Genomic DNA, 14,134 nt, shown 5'->3' with positions numbered 1-14,134 from the left:
GCATGAGGGATCTTCAATGATCATCAAAGAAAGCAAATTCTCAAAATCTGGAGGAAGAGATGAAGCTAAGTGGTGTAAGAAGTGTAAAAAGAAACACCTCGGGAAGTGTAGCGAGGAGATGACTTGCTACAAATGTGGGAAGACAGGGCATTACGCCAACAAATGCGCATCTAACAAAAAGGTGTGCTACAGATGTAACGAAGAAGGGCATATTTCTAGAGACTACCCAAAGAAAAACACACCACCACAGCCAAGGGCATTCCACATGATCCTCGACGAAGCAGAAAACAACGCGAGGATTCAAAGATGAGGCTTCATATCAATATATAAAGTCTGTATCAGAAAGTGTAGCCTATTAGAGGCGTAGTATAGGGTGAACTTCAACCTTTGTGTAATCGTTTCAAGAAATATTATGAACCCTGGTTTTGTTATCTGATGTGTTGAATGATTGTGTAATTGTTGTATGGTAACTTGGTTAACTGCGAGACAATACTTGGAACGGGTATGAGTAGGTGTGAATGGTAGTAGAGGCCTATACTACCGGAAGCACATGACTCGCACTTGGATCAGGGAAAGTCACAAGGTTACCAAGAAACTAGTAATTGATTCTGTTTTATTCAAGTATGTCATTACCCTTGTTTCGGTAATGACTAGTAATATGGTTGTTATTCCGACCCTAGTGGTCATATCAAATTGCGTCTGACTACGACGAGTTTGTTACGTGGTTCCGAGAACCGATGTAGCGTTTGACTAGAGTCATAAGATATAAATCAATGCGATCAATTGTATCGCACCCATTGTTAAAAAGAAGTTAGTAGGTAGAAATGCTACATGCTAAAATGTGATTATATCACATTAGAAAATGAAGGAAGGTATACTCCATTTTGGAACTTAACTCTAAGAGACCCGAGTCTTAGCGTTGCATCATGCGATGAGAGGTCATTAGAGCACGACCCATCGGTCTATTACAATAGATAAAGGAAAGTATTTATCCTAAGAAGAAGAAGGAGTCCACAATAAGGACTTATTTTGTAACTTGAAGGTTATGATTGAAAGTCCAACATAATACGAAAAGCAGATGCAAGATTGAGCATCGTCTGCAGTTAAGAAGCCCTATAGGTAGATACTCTGTCGAGGAAACATAGAAGTTACAGTTATTACCTAGGATGAAGAGATAACATATGGAATCATTATGCAAGCCCTATTTCGTTGATGATTTCGGGAAGTAATCATCCTAACGGGGAGATAATTGTAACGCCCGTAGATCCGGGCTAGTCAATTTAAAGACAATAAGCGTCAAAAATAACTTTTTGGTGGAAGATTATTTAGAAGGATTAATCTTAACCAAGTGGTAGCATATGTTACAAGGGTTCCATACATATAAAGAGCGCCGAAATCCGAGTTATAACGAATGAGTTATGGCCCGTCGAAGTTTCGCGACGGAACCGGCACGACACCGGTAAACGTAAATGGTGAATTTACGATAGGGCAATATTTAGCCTTAGCGATCTAAACGAAAGTCGTAGTGTTCGTTAAATTGAGAGCGTCCATAAAAAGAATGCCCAAATCTGACTTCGTATGAGGAAGTTATGATTTTTCTAAGTTTCAGCTTAGCAGTAGACAGCTAAAAACTCGAATTTTAGATCGAGTGATTTTTAGCCGACACAACCTAAACGAGAATCGAAGGTCTCGTCCATAGTAGTACTACGGTAAAAAGACAGACGAAAACGGACGTCGGATGAAAAAGTTATGAATTTTTAACGGATTTCCTGTCCCGGTCTATTAAAAATAATAATATTAAAATAAAAGTCAAAATTAGCGGATGAAGTCTAAACGAAATTTGTAGAGCGTAATTTTACCTACGCGTGCATATAAAGAACATCAAAAACGGAGGCCGTATGCGAAAGTTATGGATTTTAGAAGTTTGGGCACAAAATCCGAGGAATTTCGCATGCATGGCTCGGAATTGGCCACGTACGAGCCTTGCATGCATGACGCGTGTCAGCCGCTGATAAGACCGAAGGGAGGTCCAACTGAAGTCCGGCGTGTGTCGCATCCGTGGAGGCGTCCGAAGCGAGCCACGTCTCGCCTACGAGGTTCCGACGCGCCTCCTACACCTCGCCTCCCTGTCTCGCCCGCACCAACCACCTGTCCCTTCGCATCCAAGCCACCTCCGAGCCTCGCAGATGCTGCGTGGAGCCTTCTTAGCCACTAAACTTCGGTCTCGCACCCTATAAATAGGGGGGTTGCGAGATCTCCCGGCTAGAATTGGAAATTTGGCATTTTTCACCCCTAAATCAATATTTTAGCTATTTTTACTTTCCCCGAAGCCCCGATATCATTTTTAACACCCGGAATACACCCCGAATTGCCCGTAGAGCCCGGAAAATTTATCTTTTTGGTTTTGAAGCTCCAACCTCGCAGGGCCCGGTTTTTCATTAAAGCCCCCGGTTTTATTGGAAACGATCGTTTTAAGAAACGAAGTGCTGCCCGATTATCGTCTTATCGAGTGATTGTATAGTCACTTTCATCTTATACATAGATATGAAGTATTTTATATAAAATACGTGCTATATGTATATGTATTGTTTGTTTATTTGAAATGATTGTTGAATGAATGATTTATACAAGTTTTAAAATGATTTAAACTGTATATATATATATATTTTATCTATGAATATGTTGGGTATAACATGGATAGATGGAATAGTTGGTGTGTGATAAAATGATGAGAGGCCTGTTGTATAAACCCTAGCGACTATGAGACGTAGTGCCTATTGTATAAACCCTGGCGACGATATGACTTCGTGCCTATTAGATAAACCCTGGCGACTATGAGACGTAGTGCCTATTGTATAAACCCTGACGACTATGAGACGTAGTGCCTATTGTATAAACCCTGGGGACTATGAGACGTAGTGCCTATTGTATAAACCCTGGCGACTATGAGACGTAGTGCCTATTGTATAAACCCTGGCGACTATGAGACGTAGTGCCTATTGTATAAACCCGGGCGACTATGTGACGTAGTGTCTGTTGTATGAACCTTGGTAGCGATGGACTTTTGATAAATTCCTTAGGTCAATCCTGAAGAATGAATGGATGAAGGATAGTCGATTCTTAGGGTAAATCCTTAAGAAATAAGGAAGATATGGGGATGGGTAATTGGGTTGATTGTTTGATGATTGAATATAATAATTGTATTATTGTGGGTTGAAAACCCTATATGCTCACCAGGCTCCCAAGCCTGACCCACTCAGTTTATTTGTATCACAGGTATCGATACAAACTTGCTTTACACTGAGAGATTAAAAGAGAAGTAGATCACTAGTGTAAATGAATGTAAGTTTTGTTTATGCTTATGTTTTTGTATTGACGATGACATCCCAATGGTTTAAATAGATAAAATATATTTCTTTGGAAATGATTTGATAACATATTTATCATGTTTTTCTGGGAAAAAAATTCCGCAACACTTTTAATCAAATGATTACTCTAATTTTATTTTAAAAAGCATAAACGAAATCGGTCTTTTCTGGCCGTGAAATTTGGGGATGTCACAGCAAAGCACATTTGACCGCAGTCAAGAATATTCTTAAGTACCTTCGGAGGACCAAGGAATGGTTTCTAGTCCTCGGTAGGAGTGATGACTTAAGGGTGCGAGGGTATACTGACGCCAGTTTTCAGACCGATAGAGACAACTACCGTTCACAGTCAGGCTGGGTCTTTACCCTAAATAGAGGAGCAGTAACTTGGAAAAGTTCCAAGCAGGAGACCGTAGCTGATTCAACCTGCAAATCAGAGTACATTGCGGCGAGCGAAGCATCAAAGGAGGCAACATGGTTGAAGAACTTCATTGGAAACCTTGGAGTTGTTCCAGCCATACAGGAACCTATGGAAATTTTACGTGATAACGAAGATGCGGTTGCCTTGACCAAGGAACCAAGGGATCATGGCAGATCCAGGCATATCGACAGGAAATACCATTTCATTAGACATCGGGTAGAAGAAGGACTCCTTGTAGTGAAGAGGGTATCGTTAGAGGAAAACCCAGCATATCCACTTACGAAGGGACTGAGTAGGGTGAAGCACTTACAGCACGCTAGGAGCATTGGACTGAAGGATGATATTAGTTTTGATTAGATAGTTTAGAAACGTGTAATAGATGAATTGTAATTAACATTTGATGATTAAATAAAAGAGTGTTATTTATGAGTAAAGTTACTGTCTTATGTTAATTATTTACCTATTGTTTCATTTTGCATGTTTTGACTTCCTGAATAATAAGATTATTCGAACAGTCCACAGTCGTTCATATGTTGGAAGTAGGTAAGAAAGAAGACTACAATGAATTGGTTTGTAGATTGTCTAAAGTGTATTAGACATAGCAAAGGTTTGCTGCAATGTTCATGAGTGCTTATGAATAAGATTTGAGCATTGGATTAGACCCACACTTGCTGGTATCACTTCATGGAATTTATCTCGAGTGATCGCAAGACGATAATATCATATGGTCTTAAAACCTAGATATATGGTTTATTATTTTCAAGTTGGTTGTGCATTGATAATGTGTAAACGCATCAGTAACTTGATTTTATACAACACATAGTTTTGTATGATTCAATGACTGAGTGATAAATGCATATAAGTCGAAGTTTATCTGTTGCTTTTATCCTAAGAGGGTAAAAGCGATATCTGGGCCCCTCGATGATTTGGTTTGACTTACGTGTTGGGCCCGGTCAGGACTAAATTGATGTGTTCAATTAAGTTCTATGTCAGACAAATCAGAGATCGAGAAACAAACTGCTGGAAAATAAGTATGATTGTGTCCCATGTAATTTTCCGCACGATATCTAGAACGGAGAACTATACGATCCCTTATCTAAAGGACAGGTTACTGATAAGATCAGAGTTCGACAACGTCTTTGAGAGCTACGATTGCTAATCGGATTATACTTACACTATAGTTACTAGATTTATCCAAGTGGGAGACTGTTGGATTAGTGTCTAAGCCCGTAACTATATTTGGTATGTACTTGACCCGGTTGTGCATGGTCTGTTTGGGTTGCCTTCATCAAAGCAACTTGATAGGATGATTCAAGGAGAAAGAGAGGTTATTATGGTTTATTAATATATTATATGAATAATATATTAAAGGAGAAATCATATAGTTTAATTAATATTAGACAATAATTAATTAAGAATTAATTATGTGGCTAAAAGACATTAATTAAATAAAGGGGACTAGAACTGTCAATTGTGTGATAGTTGAATATTGGGTTGAGAAGCCTTATGGATTAGGCATGGACGAAATTAAGGATGTTTCCATCTTAATTTCGGCCATGGAGGCCTTATTCCAGAAGGCTCCTTGGACTCCTTAAGGCCTAAGCTGTCCATTAGGGTTTTGACTGAAACCCTAGTAACACAAGTATAAATAGACCCCTAGGGCATCAGTTTTCGGTCACTGGAAACCCTAGAAGAGTTCATATCCGAAATTGTGCCTCCTCCCCTCTCTCCAATATTATCCTCTTTCTTGTGGTGTTTGTAAGACATTAGAGAAGTGACATTTGTGACTCTAAGCTCCAAGAGAAGAAGATTCAATAAATTCTAGAAGAGGTAATCATCTAGATCTGATTTTATATGATAATTTCGAAATATGTATGCTATATCTACGGTTCATAAGTCTTGGATGAATTGCATGTACAATAGAGAAACCTAGCTCCAAGCTTTAGGGTTTGCATGAGCACATAGGATGTTCTTTTGTATAAAACCCATCACTTCCCAAAGGTCGAGCCACCGCGACCGGTGGCTAGCTAAGACGACGGGGTGGAGTAAGGGTCTCATGCAGGTCCACCACATGATGCTGCAACTTCCCCTGGTACTGTTTCCAAAGCTTGAAATCTAAAACTAGCATATAATTTGACATATGAATCATAAAAGTAAGTTAGAAAATTACCTCTTTGTTGTAGCTTGTAGGAATTGGTCTTTCAAGAGCCTAGCACCTCAAGTGTGATGCCTCAAATGTCTTCTAACAAACCAAGAACAAGAGGAGTAATTTGAGAGAAAAGTAATGAGACATAAAATCGGTTATATTTCTCTTAGACTCATAGGGGGGCGATTTTAGCAAGCTAGGGATCATATTTATAGTTTGGAATCCTTAAGGTTTAAACTTGTAAACCTTAATCCATTTGGGCTTTTAATCCAATAACTTATTACCCTTATGGACTAACTCTTCATGGATCCTCATAAAGATTTAGTCCATTTCTAATCAACATGGATCATTAGCCCAAACTATAAATATTACTGATTTACCTGATCAGTCCCTGTAAATTTAATTAGTCTCTTTTGATCACTAAATTAATTCCAAATTAATTCTGGATCAATACTAATTAAATAATGTGATTTCTCAGTTAATATATTATACTTATAATATATTAATAAATCACAAATAACCTCTTTCTCAAATATCCATCCTATAAAATTATTCCAGAGTGTTACAACCCAAATGGACCATGTTGTATCGGTTCAAGTACATACCAATTATAGTTATGATCTTAGACACATAATCCAACAGGCTCCCACTCGGATAAGTCTAATAACTATAATTGCAAGTACGACTTCAAAACGCGATTGGCAATCGTAGCTCTCAAAAAGACCGTTGTCGAACTCCGATCTTATTAGTAACGCGTCCATAAGATAAGGGATCATATGTTCCTCCATTCTAGATATCGTATGAACTGAGACATGGATTATAATCATTCTCTATGTTCATGTGTTGTTTCCCGATTTCCAATTTATGACGACCTACTAATTGAATAAAGCAAATCAGTCCAGGCTTGGCCAGGCGCTTAGGGTTGTCATCACTAAATCATCAAGGGCCCACATATATCGCTTTTATCCCTCTTACGGTAAAAGGAATGGATAAACTTCGACTCATATGCTTGCTCTATTTACTCATCAAATAACACACAACAATAGGTTTTATAACACCAAGTTACTGGTGCGTTTACATATGTCAATCTGCAACCGACTTGTAAACTACAACTCACATGTTTTGGCTTCTAGAATATAAGATATTATGGTCTCATGATCACTCGTGATAAAATCCATGAGGTGATTCAAATGAGCGTGGGTTTAGTCCAATATTCAAATCTTCTTACAGGAGTACTCATGAATACTGCAACAAACTTGTGTTATGTCTAAACACCTTTAGACAATCCACAGACCCATTCATGATAGTCTCGCTTCAATACCTACTTACAAAGTATGATCGACTGTGGATAGTTTGAATAATTTAATATTCGGGAAGTCAAACATGCAAAGTGAAACACAAGAATAATCGAATCGAATATGGTCTCAAAACTTTTTAATATAAATAAAACACCTTTTATTTAATCACCATATTGATTACACATTATTCATTCTACAATGTTTCGATTTATCAACTTAATACTTGAAATAATAAAATAGTTATCCCATGCTCCAAGCATGCACACTATGTTTATCTATGGTCCTTACTTTGTGAAATAGATCAATTGAAAACATTTCAATGATGCTCATTTCACAATTCCAAATCCTTATTACTTAGTGTAAGAATACCTAATTCTTTCTACTATAAGAATGTGTTAGGTTCTAACCTTTATGCAATGATCCTTTTGTAATATCAGTGCACCAAAGTCACAGAGACATGGACAATGAAATTACAAAGTATTCCACTGGAGATTGATAACAAAACAATTCCAAGGAAGCGAAGTCTCAAATTCAAAGTACATTCCTTTCAACATCCTTCTTGCATAAAAGTTTCTAACCTACACATAGATTCCTAATATCTAACTCCCATTATGGAAACATTTCCATATTTGCCATATGACAACTCATTATTAATAGAATCCTGTCTATTCGTAATAATGTCGATATGGTCCATCCATTACTATACTTCCAACTGTCCTTAAGCAACCAATCATCAACGAACTTTAGATCGTCCTTGACAGTTGTTTAACTACTTTAGTCATATCCGGTTCTAGTCCTTTTTCCCTCTTAATGTCGTAGGAATTTGGAAAATTAGAACAGACGAATATTATAGCATATGCAATCGATCCTATATCCAAAGGATATGGATACGATTCATAATGTCTTACATAAAGACATGATACTTACCAGTTTCTTGCTATAATAATTCCATATATAGAATTTCCTTATGTTGAACTATTTGTAACGCCCGCAGATCCGGGCTAGTCATATTAGAGATAATAGGGGTCGAAAACGACTTTCCGACAAAAGATTATTTAGAATAAATAATCTTAACCAAGTTGTAGAATATGTCTCAAGGGTTCCGTACATATGAAGAACGCCGAAATCCGAGTTATAACGAAAAAGTTATGGCACGTCGAAGTTTTACGGCAAAACCGGCACGGCACCGGGAGACGTAAATAGTGAATTTTTAATAAAGGACTTTTTAGCCTTAGAAATCTAAACAAAAGTTGTAGTATACGTTAAACTGAGAACATACAAAAAAAGAACGCCCAAATCTGACTTTGTATGAGGAAGTTACGAATTTTCTAAGATTTGGCATAGCAGTGCGCGACCCGAAACTCGAATTTTAGATCGAGCGGTTTTTGGCCTACGCAACCTAAATGAGAATTGAAGATCTCATTAATAGGAACTCAACGGTAAAAAGACAGACGAAAACAAAGTCTGTATGTAGAAGTTATGAATTTTACGCGGACATTTAACAGTATAATCTTCTTCTACTGTTAAATTTAAGATCGGTCGAGAATTAGCCGACGGAGTAAAAATGAAAGTTGTAGATCTTATTTTTACCTACGCGTGGATATAAATAACGTCAAAAACGGAGGTCGTATGTGAAAGTTACGGATTTTAGAAGTCGGAAGTGTGCTGTGCGAAAATGGGTAATGTGGCACAATCTTGGCCATAGCTTTCTCCCCAAGTCTTGCCACTAGATGGTGACATGTGGCACCAAGTTCAGCCATTTTTCACCCTATAAATAGAACCTCTCCCACCCTCATTTTCTTCACACCTTTCCCATTCTTTCTTCTCTTTACTCTCTCTTTAGAACCTCTCTCTAGCCCCGAAACCCCCCGAAAAGCCTAAGGAACCTCCCTAGCACGAGGCGGAAGCCCCGGAGTGCTCGACGGCTCCGAGAAGAAGAGCTTTTCGGCTCAGGAACGCTGCTCCAAGCAAAGCCCGGTTTTCTATAAAACTCGTTGTAAGTGAGCTACGCCTACGCTATTTTTAATATATCGTTTATTTAATTATAGTAGCGTTATTAGGAACTTATAATAAGTACTTGGACTATTATTATGGGTTATATAAGTACTGTTTAAAGCTTATATAGTAATAATAGCTAGACTATTAATTAGTCTCGGCGAATAATAGACTAAACTCTAGTGGTAATAATACTAGGTTTCGTCGAAGGAAATTTTTTTTTTTAAGAAGCGAAGCGCTGTCTGAGTTCGGAATCACCACCTTTTCAAGTGAGCGCATGGTCCCTTTCATCTTACACATAGACATGAAGTATTTTAAATAAATTACGTGCTATGTGTGCATATTATCTGAATACTTGCTGTCTATGATGGATGAATGATTCTATACATGTTTTAAATGATTTAAATATATATTTATTTTATATCTACAAATATGTTGGGATAAAACATGGGTAGATGAAATAGTTGGTGTGTGATGAAATAAAATGATGAGAGATATGTGATAATAGGAAGGTGATGATAATTAGGTGATGGATAGGTGATGATGAATCAGTGATGTAGGATGAAAGATACTGTAACCTTGACCGTCAATGTGGAGATGTAGTCATCTACCAGAGTATAGATGGCGACCACGGACTATTCTAGGCAACCCCGTGGAAACACCAGCAGACTTATAACCTGTAGGTGATGAATTACGAGTTCAGGCGCTGTTGTGACTACGTATTCATGTGATGATACTCTAACCCTTACTATGAATTACGAGTTCAGGCGACGTTGTAACTACGTATTCATGCCTTAGGAACGAGCATATAAGGATATGTGAGGTAAAAAGATGAGAGGTAAAAATGATATAGGAGATGACCCTTAAGATAATTCTTTAAGGAATATTAAAGAAGATAACGGGGATGGGTAATTGGGTTGATTGTTTGATTGTTTAAACATAATAATTATATTATTGTGGGTTGAAAACCCTATGTACTCACCAGGTTTCCCAACCTGACCCACTCAAGCTTATTTGTATCACAGGTGTCGATATGAAGCTACTTTAAACTGAGAGATTTAAAAGAGATGTAGATCACTAGTGTAAATGAATGTAAGTTCTATTTATGCTTATGTTTCTGTATTGACGATGACATCCCAATGTTTTGAAAATGAATGAAATACATTTCTTCGGAAATGATTTGATAACGTATTTATCATGTTTTTCTGGGAACAAATTCCGCAACATTTTTATTAAAAGAGGTACTCTGATTTTTATAAAGCATAAACAAAATCGGTCTTTTCTGGCCGTAAAAATGGGGATGTCACAATTGGTATCAGAGCATTAGTTTAAGCGAACTAGGAATATGGATTTATTTCTAGACTTAAACTTAGAATGCTAAGCAATGATTGTGAGGAGCGCGTCTAATAAAATTTAGGTAATACACCTGAATAGACACAAGCACTAGCTTATTTACGGAAAATACCTAACATGCTTTTATGTGCTAAATGATTTATGATATGCATTATATGATCGGATCTATGGTCTGTTGCCGACCGGATCTGGAAACTTTATGTGTTCAGATTTCTAAACGTTTAAATACGGTATTAGAACTGGCATGTAACTTTTCGGAGTAATAAGGAGGATTATGCGTCTAAATCTTCTCTATCTATATTCTTGTCTCGATGCGCTGAACGCATGCTTCCGTGAACGTAACGTCATGGTGAAGGCTCGTAGCAAATTGAGTAAATGGAGGAAATGAAAAGGCTTATGATAGTGAATGACACCTATCGGAAGATATCGTAAGAGTGGTATCTTGCCTTTAGAATATGTATGGTAAAATAACAGTGTGTTTAGTAGAGTATGGTACGTCCGAAGTACACCTTCGATTGGCGGGATGATGGAATGATTGGCATAATTCCTAAAGTTGTCCCATCGTATGGCATTTCCACCACCAACCGAGTTGAAGCAGAATTGATGATTGAATATGTGCATGGAAGAAGTCCTAGTAGAGTCTAGGGAAATTTTTTTTTTATGATTATTTGGACACACTCGTATGTGTTAAATTGTTTTGTGATTTTAGGACTTGGGGACTGCGAGACAATACTTGGGACGAGTATGAGTAGGTGTGAATGGTAGTAGATGCATATACTACTGGAAGCACAAGACTCACGCTTGGATCAGGGAAAGTCACAAGGTTACCGAGAAGCTAGTAGTTGATTCCGTTTTGTTCAGGTATGTCATTACCATTTTTTCGGTAATGACTAAGAAGATGATTGTTATTCTGACCCTAGTGTTCATATCAAATCGAGTCCGACTATGATGAGTATGTTACGAGGTTCAGAGAACCAAGTTCGATGTAGCATCTGACTTAAGCCGGAAGATTGAAATGAAAGATAATCAAAGCGATCAGTACAGGTATCACGACAGTTGCTTGTAGCTAGAAATGCTACCTTTTAAGATGTCATCAGAACATGAAGGAAGGTATAGTCTGTTCTAGAATTTGACTCTAAAAGACCTGAGTCCAAGCAATGCATCATACGATGAGAGGTCATTAGAACATGACCCATCGGTCTATTATGATAATCGAAGGAAGAAACTTATCTCAAGTTTGTTAAAGAAGGAGTCTCCAATAAAGATCGAGATCGTGACATGAAGATCATGATTGGAAGTCTAACTTGAGATAGAGAGCGGGTCCAAGATCGGGCACCGCCTGTAGTCAGAAAGTCTTAGAGTTAGATACTCGTTCGAAGAAACATCAAAGTTACGATTATTACTTAGGATGAAGAGATAACTTATGGAGTCATCATGTGAGCCCTGTTTCGTTGATGATTCCGGGACGTAATCATCCTAAGGGGGAGATAATTGTAACGCCCGCAGATCCGGGCTAGTCAATTTAGAGATAATAGGGGTCGAAAACGACTTTTTGACAAAAGATTATTTAGAATAAATAATCTTAACCAAGTTGTAGAATATGTCTCAAGGGTTCCGTACATATGAAGAACGCCGAAATCCGAGTTATAACGAAAAAGTTATGGCCCGTCGAAGTTTTACGTCAAAACCGGCACGACACCGGGAGACGTAAATAGTGAATTTTTGATAAAGGACTTTTTAGACTTAGAAATCTAAACAAAAGTTGTAGTATACGTTAAACTGAGAACATACAAAAAAAAGAACGCCCAAATCTGACTTCGTATGAGGAAGTTACGAATTTTCTAAGATTTGGCATAGCAGTGCACGACCCGAAATTCGAATTTTAGATCAAGCGGTGTTTGGCCTACGCGACCTAAATGAGAATTGAAGATCTTATTAATAGGAACTCAACGGTAAAAAGACAGACGAAAACAGAGTCCGTATGTAGAAGTTATGAATTTTACGCGGACATTTAACAGTATAATCTCCTCGTACTGTTAAATTTAAGATCGGTCGAGAATTAGCCGATGGAGTCAAAATGAAAGTTATAGATATTATTTTTACCTACGCGTGGATATAAAGAACGTCAAAAACGGAGGTCGTATGTGAAAGTTATGGATTTTAGAAGTCGGAAGTGTGCTGTGCGAAAATGGGTGATGTGGCACAATCTTGGCCATTGCTTTCTCCCCAAGTCTTGCCACTAGATGGTGACATGTGGCACCAAGTTCAGCCATTTTTCACCCTATAAATAGAACCTCTCCCACCCTCATTTTTTTCACACCTTTCCCATTCTTTCTTCTCTTTACTCTCTCTCTAGAACCTCTCTCTAGCCCCGAAACCCCCCGAAAAGCCTAGGGAACCTCCCTAGCATGAGGCGGAAGCCCCGGAGTGCTCGACGGCTCCGAGAAGAAGAGCTTTTTGGCTCAGGAACGCTGCTCCAAGCAAAGCCCGGTTTTCTATAAAACCCGTTGTAAGTGAGCTACGCCTACGCTATTTTTAATATATCGTTTATTTAATTATAGTAGCGTTATTAGGAACTTATAATAAGTACTTGGACTATTATTATGGGTTATATAAGTATTGTTTAAAGCTTATATAATAGTAATAATAGCTAGACTATTAATTAGTGTCGGCGAATAATAGACTAAACTCTAGTGGTAATAATACTAGGTTTCGTCGAAGGAAATTATTTTTTTTAAGAAGCGAAACGCTGTCTGAGTTCGGAATCACCACCTTTTCAAGTGAGCGCATGGTCCCTTTCATCTTACACATAGACATGAAGTATTTTAAATAAATTACGTGCTATGTGTGCATATTATCTGAATACTTGATGTCTATGATGGATGAATGATTCTATACATGTTTTAAATGATTTAAATATATATTTATTTTATATCTACAAATATGTTGGGATAAAACATGGGTAGATGAAATAGTTGGTGTGTGATGAAATAAAATGATGAGAGATAGGTGATAATAGGAAGGTGATGATAATTAGGTGATGGATAGGTGATGATGAATCGGTGATGTAGGATGAAAGATACTATAACCTTGACCGTCAATGTGGAGATGTAGTCATCTACCAGAGTATAGATGGCGACCACGGACTATTCTAGACAACCCCGTGGAAACACCAGCAGACTTATAACCTGTAGGTGATGAATTACGTGTTCAGGCGATGTTGTGACTGCGTATTCATGTGATGATACTCTAACCCTTACTATGAATTACGAGTTCAGGCGACGTTGTAACTACGTATTCATGCTTTAGGAACGAGCATATAAGGAAATGTGAGGTAAAAAGATGAGAGGTAAAAATGATATAGGAGATGACCCTTAAGATAATTCTTTAAGGAATATTAAAGAAGATAACGGGGATGGGTATTTGGGTTTATTGTTTGATTGTTTAAACATAATAATTATATTATTGTGGGTTGAAAACCCTATGTACTCACCGGGTTTCCCAACCTGACCCACTCAAGCTTATTTGTATCACAGGTGTCGATATGAAGCTACTT

Source organism: Lactuca virosa, chromosome 3 (assembly GCF_052849685.1).
Source record: "Lactuca virosa cultivar CGN04683 chromosome 3, Lactuca_virosa_CGN04683_v6, whole genome shotgun sequence".
Taxonomy (NCBI): domain Eukaryota; kingdom Viridiplantae; phylum Streptophyta; class Magnoliopsida; order Asterales; family Asteraceae; genus Lactuca; species Lactuca virosa.
Note: the sequence above shows the minus strand (reverse complement) of the source record.